The 20,311-nt window shown below is 37.5% G+C and overlaps 1 pseudogene; it reads right to left on the reverse strand.

Moving 5' to 3' along the window:
- Positions 1-3,285: 3,285 nt before the first annotated feature.
- On the reverse strand, positions 3,286-20,053 carry LOC104090266 (NAD(P)H:quinone oxidoreductase-like; annotated as a pseudogene).
- Positions 20,054-20,311: the final 258 nt, after the last annotated feature.

The following is a 20,311-nucleotide window of genomic DNA, read 5'->3' on the forward strand; positions in this document are numbered from 1 at the left end:
TATGAACTTAGAGCTCTGATACCAACTTGTCACGACCTAAAATTCAACTAGTCGTGACGGCACCTAACCCAACCGCCTAGGTAAGCCAATTAACCACTATCCAATGTTATGAGATTTATTAAGAAAGAAGAAACAGTAATACAAGTGTTTTTATACAAAACGTTTCTAAGGACTGGTAGTACAAATCATGAGCTTCTAAGATTTAGATTTTTTACAAGACTGAATTGAAATAAATACAACATCTGTTTGAAACGTAAATGAACAGAATTCGAATCTGATGCTACCAAGGACAAGTGATAGCCATAAATGGAACGCATGTATACCTTCAGATCCAGCTCCTGTCGTATGCAGCAACATACGCATCTAACATATGCACGCAATGTGCAGAAGTATAGTATGAGTATAACCGATCCCATGTACTCAATAAGTAACAAACCTAACCTTAGATTGAAAGAAGTGACGAGCTGGGACAAGGTTCAGATTCCAACTCCAATAACCAACCACAGTTCATAACAATATAATGAAAATGGTACCAGAAAATAACTTAGGGATAAGATGCTCAACTTGTTCACAGTTACGTAAAATAGGCATGTTTTTCAAGTATCACAGTAAATCCCAATTTTTCCACCGAAGACACCAAAAACAAATGAGTAAGTTTGAAAACTGTGATTTTCCCAAAAACCTTTCATCAATAAATAAGATGTTTCATTTTCAGAGAGCAAGAGAAAAGTAAATCTATGTGCCTACGTGTAATTATGCAGGTGAAATCATGAATGTCACCAAAACCGGGTAGCATGAGGAAATGAATTTCTATGCTAGTTTTTCAGGTACGCATGTCAAATTCAATACATCTCACTGATGAACTTATGTACTCACACTCTAAGGGTACTCAGTCTCATTGTCTCATATTCTCACTCACCATGCTTAATACTCAGCTCACTCAGTCACTCAGTACTGTACAGGGAAGATCAAGCCCAGGGCAGATCCAGCCCAAACATAAATAAATCCAGGGCAGATCCAGCCCAATGCAAATGAATCCAGGAAAGATCCAGCCTAAAAATCCATAGCAATTGCGCCCATTATGGATGTGCAGACACCAGAGGAGCCGATCCAGCCCAAGCTCTATAATAAGTCAAATTCTAGCATGAATCAATAATGCATGTTACGGCGTGCAGCCCTATCCCATAAATATCACTCACAATAGGCCCTCGGCCTCACTCAGTCATCAATCTCTCTAGTCTCTCAGGCTCACAATAATCATGATAATCAGCCAAACAGTGATGCTATGATATATAAATAAAGGACAACGGAGACTCAGATATGATATGCAAATAATAGTTGTGACCGAGTATAAATTTCAAGTTTAAGCAATTAATTCAACATGTAACACGACCTCCGTGGGTCCCAATAGTACCAGCATGTGGCCTACGCATGATTTCTAACATGGATCATAGCTCAATTACTCTAGCACGTAGAGATTTTACGGCTACAAATAAGATTAGGTAAGTGCACAATACCATAGAAATAACTGAGTCATGACTCACATGGTACACGCCCACATGCCTGTCACCTAGCAAGTGCGTCACCTCAACACCAAACACATAACATGTATATTCATAGTTCATACCCTCAGCACCAAGTTTAGAAGCGTTACATAAATCGAACAAACTAAATCCAATACCGAGCAAGACAAACGATGCTCCAAAAATGCCATCTTGCAGGTACCGAACTCCGAACAGCTCAAAACTAGCCAAAGACAACTCAAATACATCAAATGAAGCCCAAGAAAATAATTCCAAATGATAAAGGTCAAATCTTAAATCAAAAGCCCAAAGTCAACCAAAAACATAAAAATCAGGGCCCGTACCTTGGAACCTGACAAAACTCAAAAAATCCGACAACTCATTCAATTACGAGTCTAACCATACTAGTTTCACTCAAATCTGACTCTGAATCGATGTTCAAAACTCAAGAATTCGCTTTATGAAAATTTAGTCATAAACCCCCAACTTTCTCTTTTGAAATCATCAACCAAATGCTAAAAAAGAAGATAGATTCATGAAATATAAACAAAATCGAATAGAGAACACTTACCCCAATCCATATGGTGAAAATTGCCTCAAACATCGCTTCAATCCAAGCTCCATAGCTCCAAATATGCAAAAGTGGCCGAAACCTCCGAAATAGAGTACTTTATAACCACTGGGCAAGCTAATGAATCGCAATCGCGAAGAAGAAAAATGCGCTGCCCAAAATTACCCTCCACGATCGCGGATCAACCTTCGCTAATGCGAAGAACAACCATAACTGCCTCCCAACAATTACCCTACGCGATCGCGTAACTATCCATGCGAACGCAAAGACCACATGTATCTGAACTATGCGATCGCAACACAATCAGTGCTAACGCGGAGGAGAAACCAGCCTCTACCCAGCTCAGCCCAAATCACTACGCGAATGCGTGCACACTTGCGCACTCTGCAGCAACCTACGCGAACGCGTCTGAGGACTCGCGAACGTGATGAGGAACCTTCTCCCCTGCCATCAAACAACTTTACACGATCGCGATTAATCCTATGCAATCGCGATTAATCCTACCTGATCGCAAACAAAGAAACCAGATGCTCAGCAGAACCAGTAATGCCAAAATGAAGGGAAATGATCCGAATTCGATCAAAAACATGTCCGAGCCCCTCGGGATCACATCCGAACATCTCAACAAGTCTCATATCATAACACGGACTTACTTGAGGCCTCAAATTACGTATAACAATATCGAAATGACGAATCGCACCTCAAATCGAACTTAATGAACTCTTTCTAGAACTTTTTTCAACTTCTAAAACTCGTGTCGAAACATATCAAATCAACTCGGAATGAACTCAAATTTTGTACACAAGTCCCACATGACGTAACGAAGTTATTCCAATTCTCAGAACCACAATCCGAATCCGATATCCTCAAAGCCAACTCTCAGTCAAACTTATGAACTTTCCAAACCTTCAAATTTTCAACTTCCGTCAATTAGCGTTGAATCCTTCTAGAAATATTCAAATACAAATCCGGGCATACGCCCAAGTCCAAAATCACCATCCGGACCTAACAGAAACATCAAAGCTCCATTCCGGGATCAAATACACAAAAGTCAAACTTGATCAACTCTTTCAATTTAAAGCTTCAAACATGAAATTAATTCTTCCAAATCACTTCCGAATAACCTGAAAACCAAAACCAGCGATTTACACAAGTCATAATACATCATACGGAGCTACTCATACCCTCAAACTATCGAGCGAAGTGCAAATGTTCAAAATAACCGATGTGGTCGTTACATAAAAGAACTTCTCTAAGTCTCGGCTTGGATTCTTCATCTGTTAGCACACCCTCATCGCCAAACTTAGGCGACGTGAAACCATTCAGGAAAAATTCAGTTTTGTTAACGAAATGAAGATCAATATAGATTCCTATATGTCGAAGGTGATAGTGTGATCGTCCTCCACCAAAGCCCCCTCCAGCACTCACGATTGCTGCTGCTTTAGCATCCCAAACATTTGGAGGTCGACCTCCCCAATCAATTGCATTTTTCAAGGCTCATGCTCAAGGAACAGGTAATGATAGTCATTTACGTATCATCACAAAAGAAACACTTTTGGCCTTTCTATCATAAAAAAAATGACATACCAGTGACGGAATAATTGTACTCGGGAGAAGCAAAACAGTAACAATCTGCTTCTTTAATTTTCTTACGAAAAGCCTCCACAACAGCTGGATAAGTGTATAGGAAAAAATACGACACGACATGTGACCGCTTAAAGGAAGGACACGTGGAACACAAGATGGGATGGTCATCGAACATAACTATTTCGTTTGTCATCGGGAGGAATAATGATCATAAAAAGGAGTATTAAATACTTTGCGCTCGGTAACATTTAATACAGAATATTTTGCCGCATTAAGCATGATGGCCCGTTACAAGGAATTTAGCATTTATGTCTAACGTTACATCTTTATCGATGGCCCTCATAATTGACATTAAAGAAGGGCATGATCCTAGGACTCACCCTAGACATAGCAATAAATAGAGAGCTCAGTTATCATTGTAAAGGACACGAATTTTCTGGCTAACTTACACTACATTCTATATAGCATTTTAATACAATTTTATCTTCTCACTTTTGATCTCATCATTGTTGTACCCGGAAACCCTGTTCCCGGACTCATCAGCTTTGTCGTTCCATCTACGTTCTAAGGCTAAGTATTTTATATTTCATTAGTAATTTCATTATCTTTTGGATCAAATTAATTCACTTATCTAGAAACTACGAACAAATTCAACTGTACCGTTTTACGGGTAAATAGTTTGACGCCCACCGTGGAGCCTAGACAACCGTGCAATTAAATTGATCTTTGCCTTTTTTACTTATGTATTTTGATTACTTTGTCTTAGCAAAAAATCACAAAAAATGGCAGATAACACTGTTAACGGCACACGCAATCCTAAAAAATGATTCAAATACATAAAAATAGAGTTATAATCCGCAAACAACCATCAATACACCAAATCCATCAAAACCCAAAAGGTTCTACTCCATAGACATGGAGAAGTTCTTCACAAATGAAATAAAAGAAGAGAAAAACATAAATACAATCCAAACCTAGATCTTGAGTGAGGAAGGAAGGATGAAATCCTTATGCTATTGCTTCTCCCCCTTCTCCTTAGCTTCCCTAGGTCTAAGATATGTCAAAAGTCTCAAAAATAGTGGTTTTCCCGTGTATTTAACTATCCCCAAATAACCCCGGACGAAAATATCCTTTTTTAGCGGAAATGGAAAGATACTCTAAGAATTTTGCACTACCGTGCCGCATGCGGCGCGCTTGTAAAAATTTCCAAAACGATTTGGAAAACACATTCTGGGCATATTTTGCACAGCCGCGCCACCTAGTTTTCTCAGAGTAAGTTATTTTCTCTAATTTTTGATATCCAAACTTGGTACTCGACCCCCGAACGCGATCCCGGTTTAAGTCCTTGGGCTTCTACTCAGACTTCAAAGCTCCAAATAGCTCAAATTTGCTCCGCAACATCTAAATAATCCGGAATCATTCCTACACGGCATAAAATACACAATAAGTGTAAAACACTACTAATTAAAGCTCAGTATAAGTAAAGTGCAGTGAATTAGAGTGCAATAAGTGATTAAATACGGGTTTCTAGCCTACCAGCACCCAAAACAGGCCTGGAGATACTTGTTCGAGTGAGAGCTTCCTGAAGCAACCTCACTGTATCAGCGGGATCAGCCAAAACGTCCTCCTCAGGGACAGTAACAGAGCCCGCAGGTAGACCTAATTTCATAAACAAGTCAGAAGGGTTCAATCGATATGCAAAGCAGAGAAAGATGGAAGCGAGGTAAGCTCAAATTACCATGATTTTTGGCCTTCCACCCGTATTTCGGGGCCAGCTCTTTCCACAAGCGAGTTTCAGGCGTTGTGGCATCCAAAATATTTTAAACCCACCGGTCTAAGCCTTTCACCACCGGTGGGACCTATCGAGTTGCTGAAATATACGAAGAATGAAAACACGACCATAGAAGAATATTTAATGAAAGAAGGAATATTAGAGATCTTACGAGTGCGGTTCCAAGCGGTCAAAAAGGATGAAGCCGTTGTTGGAATAATACTGTTAGTGGCAACCACGGAGAACCATTCCGTCCACTCGCGATCACTATCATCATCCATGCTAGTCTACAGAGCATGGTGACCTCGTTTGCAAAGATTTATCATACCCCTTGAAAAATCTTGGGGGAGTAGAGATTAATCATGTGAGCTAATGTTAGTTGTTCTCTAGTTTCTTGGCACAAGCGTCGAAGGCAGGCAACTGTCCTCCACACAGAAGGACTTACTTGTACCAAACACACCTCAGAGCGGAGACAAAACTCCACAATCATGGAATCAAGCTCTCCAATCAAAGAAAATACACCCAAAGTAAAGGGATACGTGTAAAAGTATGTAAAACCTTCCTTGGGAAGGGTCAGTCGCTCCGATAGATCGGGAGAAATCATATCCAATTCATGGTAACGGCAATCTTTCTTCACATCGGGAATACTGGAAGGACGAACGGAAGAAGGGTACCTGCTAACAGCTCATGTACGAGGGTTAGCAGAAGGGAATTTCTCCTCAAAATCCTTTATGGTATTATGTCTTTTTGGTATGATGGAGTCTACGGTTGGAGCGACAAAGTCATCGATTTTGTTTTTGCCTTTTGAAGAACTAGTACATTTTGAGGAGGAAGCCATCGAAAAAGAGAAAGTTTTTTTTGAAGAAGATGTCAGTAGGCAAAATAAGATGAATGAAGTTGGAATACAAGGGGGGAAGTTGATACGTATAAGTAAAGTTTTGGCGTCTAAATCCTTGGCCATGATTACCTCGATAATCGGCAAAAGTTGTATTGAATCGTGGGATGACACGTGTTTGGGGCATCAAATGCGGAGAGACGTGTGTCTAATCAACTGTCAGAAAACTTCAAAGGGAGTTATAGTAATTCTCGCCAAAAAGGTGCTTTCTACCAACTTCCCAGTAACTCAAGATTGTGTCACCGAAAAGCAGGGGGACTATATGTATAGGAAAAAATATGACATAACACGTGGCCGCTTAAAGGAAGGATACGCGGGACACAAGTTGGGGATGGCCACCGAACATAGCTATTCCGCTTGTCACTGGGAGGAATAATGATCATAAAAGGAGTATTAAATGCTTTGCGCCTGGTAATATTTAATACAGAATATTTTGCAACATTAAGGATGATGGCCCGTTACAAGAAATTTGGCATTTATGTCTAACGTTACATCTTCATCAATGGCCCTCGTAATTGACATTAAAGAAGGGCATGATCCTAGGACTTCCTTCTCTAGACATAGCTATAAATAGAGAGCTCAGTTATTATTGTAAAGGACACAAATTTTCTGGCTAACTTATACTACATTCTATACAGTATTTTAATACAATTTTATCTTTTCAATTTTGATCTCATCATTGTTGTACCCGGAAACTCTGTTCCCGGACTCATCAGCTCTGTCGTTCCATCTACATTCTAAGGCTAAGTATTTTATATTTCATCAGTTATTTCATTATCTTTTGGATCAAATAAATTCACTTGTCTAGAAATCACGAACAAATTCAACTGTACCATTTTACGAGTAAATAATAAGTTCCGTCGACCTCAAGATCAGTGTTTAAAAATGGCAACGCCGATATGTCCACTTACTCAATCTCCACTCCCTTTATTGAATCCTTGGATATCTCCATTGCTACGCCCAATAATAATCATCAATCACAATAGCAGTAAGCGCCAAAACTATATGGCGAAACAAAATTGGGGGGGGGGGGGAGAGCGTACCAGCACTGAGGAGACCATAATGCTGAAAGTACAATAGGGGGTGAATTATTTATTCTTATATTTTAATAGCTACTAGTTGACTAGTTTTATAATTAGTTGACTAGATGTAATAACGAGATAATAAGAAGAGCAGAAATAAAGTGCAAGAATTAAAGACACCGAAATTTTTATACTGGTTCGGATTCAATGTGAATCCTAGTCCAGTCTCCTTGGGTTGAAAGGGAGTTCTTTTTCAGTGAATGGTTTTTTGGAGTACAATCGTGAATGGTGTGGTTTACACCAATGTCTCAGTTTCTATGTCACTCGTTTCTTTTTTATACAATGCATTGCCAGTATTTTTCTCTCTTTCTTCTCTAACTTGTAACACATCAGAAAATATTTGTTTACAGTAGAACAAAGAGAGGATATTTAGTTGGATCAAAGTATATTTTTCTAAGGCTTAAGGATATGTATAAATAGTTTGTAAGAGGCTGTTTCTGAAGAGATTTGCCAACCCAAGAGATTTGATCCTTGGAAAGAGATTGATTCTTTCCAAGAATAAGGTTATTTGCCGTTGCTCTTCCTTGATGAAAGGACTTTAATAGCTTTCCTTCTACAGGTTTTGATAGCGCCGGATTTACTCCTTGATTTTTGGACCTTCCAATAATAGCAACTTGATTGATTGATTGATTTCCTAACAATCTCCCCCTTTTTGATGATAAAAAAATAATATATATGTAAACATCAGTTGACTTCCTTGTATTTTACTCCCCCTCAATGAGTGCAGTTGACTCTGTTGTTGAGACTACATCCTTTAGTTGACTTCTTCTGCAGGATCTTTGACTCCCCCTCAAGAGGTGCCGCGTGTACCTCTAGTCGACTTCCCTGCATGTACCTGCACGACTATATATATCATTTCTCCCTTTTTTTATCATTAGCATAATAGCAGATAACAACATACTATATACTAAAACAGGATTTATAGCATGATATGCTTGTAGAGTTATGGCAAAACAAAACAAAACATCATCCAACGACTGGTTATCCAGTCCAAAATAGCACAGCAAAAAATATTGTCTAAAACTTCCACATTAACGACGCAAGAAATAGGTAAGAGTGTTGCAAATCACCTCCTTCAGTTGATCAAAGCCGGCACTGGCTGAGACAGTCACTCCATCGAGCCAGTCGTGTACCTCCTTGAATGCCTTGACTGCGTTTTCCCTAACTCTGAGAACTACAATTCTTATCTTTGACACGTCAGACCCTGTTTCTTTAGAGATTGCATGAATTTCTCCAACAGTGGACTGGGTAGCAGCAAGAAGATCTTTGATGGTGGACAGCTGATTATCAATGGCAGCAAGTTTCTCAGCAAGGTCAGTGTCACTAGGACTATGATAGGAAACAGATAGTTTGGATTTTGATTCAGGTTGAACAAGTTTGACCTCACCTTCTTGCTTCTTAACCCATGAGCCATTCTCACACACATACCCCATACTCGCAAATGCTCTGGAATTGTAAGATTTTGAAACAGAGATGGAGATATTATGAGCTTCCAGAATGTGAGTGATGGCCATGCCATAGGGCAGACTGGTGGGTTATCATCAGCACTTTCAATCATAAAATGTATGACCCATAAGGATAGTTTGATCTTGAGTTTTGTCACAAGGCAATAGACAAGAAAAGTATCTCTTTGAGAGAAGGTTGAGAAAGAACCAGTACGAGGAAGCAGAGTAGTTGCAACAATGTGGGCTAGAATACGAGTTTCAAAACTAACATCAGTTGGACCTAACTGGTTTAGGAGAGATTCAGATGGACACTCAGTAATACACTGTTTTGCTTGATCAAAAGAGATTTCAAAATCATTAGCCCAGGAATTTTTAAAAAGCATGGGAAAACCATAACACTTACATTGGAAAATTGAGTCAAACATGGCACAATCAAGAACAATGCGCTTCCCTAATACTAAGGATTCCAACTTGTCATATTTACTAAAGCGAATATTTGCATAAAATATTTTTACTAGGGGTTCATAAACTTTAGGAGGGGGAACAGAAAAGAATTTTGACCAGCCTTGAGAGACGAACAGATCTTTTGCCTTACAATTTAGGGCTTGCATATCATCAAGGTTGACTACCCTCCCATGAGCAATTAGCTTGTCTTTCAAAGAGATAAAAATCCCTGTTTGGAGAATCTCAGAAATTTAGGTCAAACTCTAAAGAACTGGAGAGATCTATTTTCGACTTCTTCGGAGTAAAGGATTCAGGGGGTTCTTCCATAGGTCTTTTTCCGAAGTCTTTTTCTCCTAAAGTATGAGAATGATCTGAGAGGTCCGACTGAGAGGAGGCAAAACCTTCTGAATGGTTGGACCCTAGGTCTACTTATTCTGGAGGCTGAGAAGGGGGTTTTGCTCTGGAGCGAGTACTCTTCCTGGTAGAGGCAGAGGGATTTTTGGAGTATTTGGCCATGGAAAAACTTTGGTTGAACAAAGGTTTTGGAGAGGGTTTCTATGTGATAGAGACGATGGAGATTATAAAAGGGGTTTCAGGTATTAAAAGAAGGGTTTCTGACGGTTGAGTACAGAAAAGGAAGGGTTGTCAGTGATCAGACGTGATGATTGGTTTTCCTTCTTTGAACTCTACAACTGATGTGAAAATAGAGGAAAAGAGAGGGAATTTGGAGGCGCAATTAATGATTAAAAAAGAGCATTGGCCATATAGTAACACATAGGTCCTAATATTAATGATTAATGCAAATAATACCAAGTAATTCTCTTAAAAAGCAGAATTTGTCCTCTAGTAAAGGCTTAGTAAAAATATCCGCTAATTGATCAGTAGTTCCAACAAAAGATAGTTCTATATTTCCCTTAAGGACATGATCTCTAATAAAATGATGCTTGATGTCTATATGCTTTGCCCTAGAATGATGCACATGATTTTTTGGGAGACATATAGCACTAGAGTTATCACAGAATATTGGTATAGGTTTAAAGAATAATTCATAGTCACCCAATTGATGAGACATCCATAGTAATTGTGCACAACATTGTCAAATGGCGATATACTCAGGCTCAATTGTGGATAATGCGACTGATCCTTGCTTTTTACTGTTCCAAGATATCAGTGCCTTTTCAAGTAGTTGGCATGTTCCACTGGTACTTTTTTTGTCTTCCTTATCACCTGCAAGATCAGCATCTGAAAAGCCTTCTACTTTAAAATTGTTAGATCGTGGATACCACAATCCATGAGAGACAGTTCCAATAAGATATCGAATAATTCTCTTTACTGTAGTCAGATGTGATTCTTTAAGAGCTAGCTGAAACCTGGCACATTTACACACACTAAACATAATATCCGGTCGACTAGCAGTTAGATAAAGAAATGAGCCAATCATTCCACGATACTTAGTTTCATCAACTGGATTTTCCTGTTCATCTTTGTCAAGACTGGTTAAAGGATTCATTGGTGTGCCAATAGCTTTGGCATTGCTCATACCGAACTTTTGAATCAACTTTTTTGTATATTTTGTCTGACATATAAATGTTCCTTCTTCAGATTGTTGAATTTGAAGTCCAAGAAAGAACGTTAGCTCCCCCATCATACTCATTTCAAGCTCGCTTTGCATAAGATTTAAAAATTCCTTGCACAAAAGAGGATTAGCACTACCAAAAATAATATCATCAACGTAAACTTGAATAATGAGATTACCTTCTGATGATCTTTTAATAAACAGGGTAGTATCTACTTTACCTCTTGTAAATCTGTGATCAATAAGAAATGAGCTAAGTCTTTCGTACCATGCTCGTGGAGCTTGTTTCAGTCCATACAGCGCTTTGGTCAGTTTATACACATGGTAGGGAAACTTTGAATCTTCAAATCAAGGAGGTTGTTTCACGTATACCTCCTCTTCAATGAAACCATTCAAAAAGGCATTTTTAACATCCATCTGGAACAGCCTGAATCTTTTAAATGATGCATATGCAAGAAGAATTTGTATAGATTCTGGTCGAGCTACTGGAGTGAAGGTTTCGTCGTAGTCGACTCCTTGTTGAGAGTATCCTTGAGCAACTAATCTGGCTTTGTTTCTCACAACTTTTCAATCCTCATTCAGCTTATTTCTGAAGACCCATTTTGTTCCAATTACGGGAGCATTTTCAAGCTTGGGCATCAGTTTCCATACTTGATTTTTGTTGAATTGATCTAGCTCTTCCTGCATTGCTTGCAACCAGCTTGAGTCTTTCAAAGCTTTCTCTATTTTCTTTGGCTCAATCTGGGAAATCAGTGCTATGTTAGCTTTCTTCTTGAGAGATTCCCTGGTTTTCATTCCTTCGCTTGGATCCCCTATGATGAACTTTTGAGGATATTCCGATTCACTTCTCTATTCATTTAGACGAACTGTATGAGTAGTTGACTTCTCTGGAGATTCTGATTGACTATTGCTAATCTCATTAGTTGACTCTACCACACTGTTAGGTTTATTAGTCGACTCTTGAGATTTGTTTGTCTCCTGAATTACATATGTTTGATCTTCATTACCTGCAGTAATTCCTTTCTCAGTCGAAGTGTTATTCTCATCAAAGATAACATATAGTGACTCTTCTACACACAATGTACGTTTATTATGGACTCTAAACGATCTACTATTCAATGAATAACCCAGAAAAATACCTTCGTCACTTCTTGGATCGAATTTTCCAAGATTGTCCTTACTATTATTATGAATGAAACACTCGCTTCCAAAAGGATGAAAGTAACTTATATTGGGTCGTTTATCTTTCCACGGTTCATAGGGAGTCTTCATCAGGATGTGTCTTATGGGACATCGATTGAGGATGTGACAAGTTGTACTTACTCTTTCTGCCCAGAAGTGATTTGGCAGTGAATATTCTAGTGTCATAGTTCTTTCCATATCCTGTAAAGTCATGTTTTTCCTTTCAACAACTCCATTCTGTTGGGGTAACCTTGGAGCAGAGAAGTTGTGAGTGTATCCTTGATCGTTGCAGAAATCTTCAAATGATATGCTTTCAAATTCTTCTCTGTAATCACTTTGAATAGTTGTAATAAGATATCCTTTTTCTCTTTTGACCTTTTTACAGAAGATCTCGAAATTTTTCAAAGCTTCATATTTGTGAGATAGAAAAATCACCCAAGTAAAACGTGAGTAATCATCAACAATAACAAATGCATTTCATTTTCCTCTTATACTAGCAGTTCTAATAGGTCCAAATAAGTTCATATGAAGCAATTGCAAGGGTTTTGAAGTGGATACAACATCTTTGTTTTTGAAAGAATTTCTAGTTTGTTTACCAATCTGACATGTATCACATACATGATTTCTAGAAAAATTGAGTTTGGGTAAAACAATAACTAAATCATGCTTGGAAAGATTTTCTATCAAATGCATGCTTGCATGACCAAGTTTCTTATGCAATAACCATGGATCATTAGATATGGACGTTAAGCAAATATGACCATCTATATTTTCAAAACCATCAAGAATATAGACATTTTCATACCTTTTACCTAGGAGGATTATTTTACCTAGAGGTGTTCAAAACCGAACCGAAATCGAAAACTGAACCGAAATCGAAGCTTAATGGATTATTGGTATCGGGTTAACGGTTTAACAGACGGGAAACAGATTGAAAGTTTTTTATTAATGGCTTATTGGTTTGGGGGCGGATTATTTAATTTTCTTAACGGATAATCCGTTAACTCGTTAAGAATAGGAAATGCAGAAAGAATGGGTGAAACTAGATACTTTTCTTCTTAACAACATGCTTAACTTGTATGGTCGTCTTGGTCAGTTTTCAAAAATAGAAGAACTCTTAACTGTCATCGAAGCTAAACCTTATGTAGCCGATATCAGCACCTACAATATCCTGATCAATGCATATGGGCGATCAGGATTTATCGAAAAAATGGAAGAGATTTTCCAATCACTTCCTGCAAAGTACTTGAAGCCAGATGTGGTTACTTGGACTTCCAGACTTGGAGCATACTCTAAAAAGAAACAGTACCAATGATGCTTAGAAATATTCAAGGAAATGATCGATGAAGGTTTCTATCCAGATGATGGAACAACAAAAATGCTCATTTCGTCTTGTTCGAGTGGAGATCAGATTAAACAAGTTACAACTGTAATTAGATCAATGCACAAGAATGTGAAGACAGTACAGTTGGTTTGAAATGGCTCATTTAATTTCCAGCAATATGTACTCCCCAACACTATGTCGAAGTATGTTAAATTTTAATCAACTGAAACTAAACCGATAACCGCCTGATAATAGCTAAGCCGATACCAATCCGCCCGATATCTTATCGGGTGGCTAGCGGATTAATGCATTTAAAAACCGATAACCGATAAGCCAAATCGTTAAGAGTAAATAACCGTCCGATCCGCCCGTTAAGCCGCCCTAATTTTACCTGTCTCATCTTCAATAGCAAAGCCTATTTTCTTGAACTTTACTTCATACCCTAAGTCGCATAGCTGACTTATACTCAGAAGGTTGTAGTTAAGTCCGTCAACAAGATAAACTTCAGTGATATCACAGTTATTATTGAAAGGAACTGTTCCGGTACCGACTATCTTTCCTTTTGAGTCATCACCAAATTTGACATTTCCTCCATTTATTTTTGTAACTTCTTTAAACAGGTTTTTGTCACCTATCATGTGACTCGAACACGCACTATCCAAGTACCATATTTTTTTGCGACTCCTTCTGTGGTGTTCCTGCAAAACATAATTATCACTTCCTTTTAGGTACCCAAGCTTGCTTGGGGTCCTTGTTGGTTAGTATTACTAGATTCAGGATTATTTTTGGGTTTTCAAATCCATCCTGAGACATTTGACTTACGAAATCGACAAAAAGAATATTTATGTCCATTTTTATTACAGTAGTGACACGTAGGACTTGATCCATTTTTGGTTCTCCCATTTGTGTCAGTACTAGTAGACTCTGTTATGGCTGGTCCTTTTTCAGTTGACTTGTAAGTCGCCTGGTTCGACTTTACAGAACTATGACTGGTGGATTTGCGCATGCCATTGAGTTGCATTTGCAATTCATCAACTTCATCTTGAAGTACTTCATTTTCAATTTCGCATACTTCAAGCTTGAGTTTCCAGTCTTTTATTTCTCTGTTAAGTCTCTTTATTTCATTCATCATCTTTTGAGACTCTTCCAAAGTAAAGTCAAGAATATCCTGCAATTCATTACATCTTTCATGGTTAAAAGGTCTTACCTCACTTATTTCACCTCGTGCCATGAAACAATTCTCATTATCATCTTTGCAATCATCATCTGAGATGTCCTCGTCTATCCAGCACCCTGAGAGCTTGTTCATGTTGTTTTCCAAAATTGTCATGAAGTATAGATTTGCTATCTCTTCATGTTCAGAACTGTCTTCATCACTCCAGCTTCCAAATGATTTGTTCTTGTTAAACCCTCTGGAGACCTTTCTTTTAAGCTCAGGACATTCAGCTTGAACATGCCCAAATCTTCCACATTCATAGTATTTGCCATCATTTTTGTCTTGTTCATTGTATTGCCTAGTTCGTCTGGGTGCTATTCTACCTCTTTTTGTATTCCTGTATCTCCTTATTAAACCATCTGCGTTCCTTGATACCATGGCAATTTCTTCTTGAAGAGTTTCAGGGTCGTCATCAATATCATTGTCTGTTCTTTCAGTTGTAGCCTTGAAAGCAATTGTTTTCTTCTTCTCTTCTTGATTTGTTTTCTCGAGATGAGTTTTCTCGAAAGCTATAAGTTCTCCACGAAGTTCATCATATGACAATTTATTCAAATCCAGTGACTCAAGAGTAACTACCTTTGTCTGCCAAGTAGTGGGCAGACTTCTCAGAATTTTTCTACTTAATCACCACTTGAGTAGGGTTTGCCAAAAGCTTTTAGATCACTGATGATTTTGCTAAATCTGGCAAACATTTCTTCAATAGATTCTCCTTCTTTCATCTGGAAAGGTTTGTAGTTATGGACCAACATGTTGATATGGGTTTCTTTCACTTTACTGGTTCCTTCATAAGTTACTTCAAGTTTATCCCACATCTTTTTGGTTGTATCACAACTGGAGATTTTCTCGTATTCCTCACCACTTATAGCATTATAAAGCAGATTCCTTGCTTTAGCATTAACTTGCACAACTGCCATTTGTTCATTAGTATATTCATCTATATCTTCAGGATTAATGGGTGGTTGAGCAGCAGCCGGTAGTGGGTAATTCCCCTTTTTGATAACTCTCCAAACTTTGACATCATAAGATTTTGCATATATTTTCATACGCACTTTCCAGTGAGAGAAATGTTGTCCATTGAAGTATGGTGGCCTCACTTGCGATGTTCCTTCCTGAAAGAGTGCTCCGACAATAACTTGATTTTCCATGATCTTTTCTCACAAGCTGTTAAGCAAAAGAAAAAGTGTGAGCCGAGCTCTGATACCAATTGAAAGTACAAGAGGGGGGTAAATTGTTTATTTTTATATTTTAATAGCTACTAGTTGACTAGTTTTCTAATTAGTCGACTAGATGTAATAACGAGATAATAAGAAAAGCAGAAATTAAGATGCAGAAATAAAGTGCGGAAATTAAAGACACCGAAATTTTTATACTTGTTCGGATTCAATGTGAATCCTAGTCCAGTCCCCTTGGATTGCAAGGGAGTTCTCTTTCAGTGAATGAGTTTCTGGAGTACAATCGTGAATGGTGTGGTTTACACCAATTGCTCGGTTTCTATGTCACTCGTTTTTTTTTTATACAATGTCTCACCAGTATTTTTCTCTCTTTTTTCTCTAACTTGTTACACAGCAGATCTAATAGAGCTACAATATTTGTTTGTAGTAGAACAAAGAGAGGGTAGTTAGTTCGATCAAAGTATATTTTTCTAAGTCTTAAGGATGTGTATAAATACTTTGTAAGAGGCCGTTGCTGAAGAGATTTGCCAACCCAAGAGATTTGATCCTTGAAAAGAGATTGATTCTTTCCAAGAATAAGGTTATTTGCCGTTGCTCTTCCTTGATGAAATGACTTTAATACCTTTCCTTCTACAGGTCTTGATAGCGCCGGATTTACTCCTTGATTTTTGGTCCTTCCAGTAATAGCAACTTGATTGATCATCTTGCAAGATCTTCGATACTTCTTTTCCGTTTCAATCAATCTCGGATTGATTTCCTTGTCTTTGATTGATTCCTTCAATCTTGGATGCTTTCCTTGAGTTCCTTTAATTGATTCCTCTAATCTTGGATGCTTTCCTCGAGTCCCTATACCAAGAGAAATTATATTATTTTCATCAAAAAAACTAAAATCTAACAAATGCCACGAGCCTTTACGGAGGGAACCGTAGAGCGCAGCGACTTTGATTACTGGTTGAGCTGCCATTGCCACTGCTGCTTGCTTTTCTACTCTGGATATTCTTTTTTCTTTTTCTGAATTGTCACATAATATTTTGATGGCTTTTCATCACATACTTATATAGGAGAACTCAGAAGGCCTGACGGATGCGATGGCGAACCGTCAGATTTAAAACTGAAAGGTACTGTTAGACTCTCATCTTTCTCATGAATCATTACATCTTTTTTGGATAGCTATCAATTTGAAAAGAAAAAAAAAAACGTTAATAGATTAATCCTTAATTTCCAATCCATCATAGAATAACTAAAATACAAAATAAAGATAGTTTTTTTTTAGAAAAGAAAGTGATACTCAAATTTCAAATACAGAGCCCCGCGTTTAGCTAACCTAAAGTTTTTTTTAAAAAAGGAAAACTAATCTAAAGGGTATCATCCACCACTTCTGTGTCCAAACAAAAAAATTGTCGTGGATGTGGCTAGGGGTGTCAATGAATATTTAAAAATCGACTAAACCAATCGAACCGTACCGCACCGAACCGTTTTTTAGGTTTTTTTAAATAAAACCGTATGTTTTATATAAATCTAATTGTACTGATAATTAGGGTAGGTTTTTATTTTATGAAAATAAATCGAAAAAATACTGAATCGTACCGAATAAATTTATATGTGAAAAATATATTTATATATTAAGTTTAAAAATAATAAAGCATTAAATTTCTCCTTTGGCCTTAAGAATAATGAAAACGGTTACAAGCCAACAAGTAATTAAACTCGAAATCCTAATTTCCATACCTATTATGCTACTCCTACTGAAACTAAACTATTTTTAGCATATTCACTAGCAAGACACAAAGTATTCTAGCGATTATGAGTAGCAAATTGTAATATATTGAATATGTTTCCTTTCGTATGATTTAGATTTATCTTTTTGAATATTTAATCTTCTATAGACTTTTTTCTTGAGTCCCAACTTGGTTAATATCTTTCCACTCGTGTGATTTATATTTTCTTTGTCCCAGCTTAGTTTCTTTTACGCTGTTGTAGAATAGTTAATGAATCTATACTCTGACCATCTTTCATATTTTCTCAATTCATCACTCTTTAAACAGTAAAAATGTCTGGACAGTTTTGCTAAGTCATATAAAAGTATGTATGTTATTGCGTTCTACTTCTACTAGTGACTTTTACATGATATTTAAAAAAATACCAAAATTTAACTGAACCGTACCGATACCATAGAGAAACCGACATAATTGGGACGGTTTCAAAAAGTCTAATTTTGGTTATACATAATAGACTAACCGAAAAATTGATATGGTACAAATTTTATAAAATAACCGGCTCAACCGCCTTAGATGTGGCTACATTAGTTACCCATATGTGATTGTCCTTTGACACCTAATGTTTGATTAAATGGGCATGCAATGAAAACATATGTCAATGTCATGACAGAGGTTAAAGTTAGGTTCAATCAGCTGGAGAGGTTATTCGTATTTTCCATACTATATGGCCATCGACAAGTTCGTTATCTGGCTGTTTGGACAGGAAAATAAGGAAAAGAAACAAACTCCATTTTCTTTAGATCAAACAGCTGAAAGAATTGAAGGAAAAAGAAAAGTACAAGAAAAACAACTACGTACAATTTACCATGAATACCCCCATAAAGTGAAAAAGAATATTGGTCAGCTATTGGAATCATGATCTCCAAGCCAGCCAATAGGAGCTACAAAGTAAATTAAGATTTATTAGAATGAGTTGGAGAAAAAAGGATGCGTAAAGATGTATATAGGTTTACCAAATGGATTTATTATAGTCACGGCCTACTCCACCTATAGGTTATAACCTTAAATTTTGGTGTGCATGCTCAAATATTTCACATTCCAGAGCTAAACTTTGGTAAACTTATTCTCTCATTTGTAAGTCATAGCCAGATTTTTCTTAGCTCTCGTTCCTTCTCCCTTAAGTCCGTTTTCGCTGTTGTTTCCTCTCCACATCTAGCCAATTGTGCATTGTCTCTGCCTACTCCATTGCTCTAGACTTCTCTCTTTCAATTATGCACATTGAGCCACTTGCTCTACTCCAAGCCCATTTTTACTCATTAAGCTAACTCTCTCTCCTCCAAGTCTACCTTCAGCTTGCTGAGCCACTCCAGGCTCCTTAGAATCAAGCAGGTGAGCAACAAAAATCAATAAAAAGAAGAAAAAATACATGACTACACCTTTAACCCAAGAGCAGGGTTATGTTAGAGATATATCATGTCCTGCATAGGTAGTTTAAAGGCTTCTACAAGATTTATATATCAAAAGAAACCAAATTCCTAAACCATTGGAGTGTCTTGTGAAGATAACACTAATATGAACACTGAAGCTACACATTATCAATCTGAAGTGTCAAAGATGTGAAAACAAAAAATGACATGACAATGAATTACAGTAATAATAAGAATAAAGTCTATGATTAGAGCAAAGTCTCCTAGATAAATTGATTAAATGATCGGCGTCAATGGCCAAAGGTTCACATTTGGATCATAAATGATGATATGGATAAAAATCATTAAAATGGAACAAACATGCCATGAACCACTGCTAGTTCTCAGGGATCGGCATTGTACATTTTGTAGGAGGTGAAGAGCAATGGAGGAAAGGAGCAACATTAAAGAATTGCAGACATTTAGCTTTTTTACCCTTCCAATTGATGCTTGACTGGGGATATAACAGCAAGCAAGGGCAGCTTCTGGGAACATAACATAGGTTTTTGATGCCTCAATTCTTCAACGATGATTAAAATTACTCACCTTCAGCAAATGGTCCTATGCATTAGAAAATCCTCATATCAAATCCCTATGAAATGTTAATAGACGTAAACTACTATTAAATTACTCAAGCTTCAGCAAATCGTCCCTTACTTGTTACAGAATCCTCATCTCAATTCTCTAAGAACCAAATTTGCCTCGCTTAAAGAGAACCTAACAAGCCGTTATTTTTGCATTTGAAGAATGAGTATTTAAGAGTTGAAGTTTGGTAATTGCACGTCTGGAAGGTAAGTTACTTCAAGTGTTATACAAAAAGTGAACCACACAATGGATATTCCCTCTCAAAATTAAATGCAAAGGCTAGAGGCATGATGGACCAGGATCAACCAGAACTTCAGAAACTGTCATAGTAAAAATTTAAACAGAGATGGTAGTATACCTCAGAGCTGTCTCTCTACCATGTCGTACCTTCTAAATATTCTAGCCCATGATTTATATTTGCCCTTTTAGGCTATCCCAGCTTCTTAATATTGCTGCAGTGAACTTTGAGCAGACTGGTTTTGCACTCTTAACTCAAGGAATGCCTATTTAGTAACCCACCATCAATAGCAATGACTCAGAGAAAATTAGTTGTCAAAAAGGATATAGTTCTAATAATATAGATATGTTGAGGCACTTAACAACTTTAAGAATTTTAACTAGCTCATGATTGAGGAGAAGTGCAGTAATGGCATCAATACCATTTTTCCCTTAAGAAACATTTGGATGCTGGGAATGGGATCTTCGAATGAACAACGTTGAAGCCAGTTGTTCATAAAATATGATAGGTTGTGAT

This window comes from Nicotiana tomentosiformis, chromosome 1, assembly GCF_000390325.3.
Source record: "Nicotiana tomentosiformis chromosome 1, ASM39032v3, whole genome shotgun sequence".
NCBI lineage: Eukaryota > Viridiplantae > Streptophyta > Magnoliopsida > Solanales > Solanaceae > Nicotiana > Nicotiana tomentosiformis.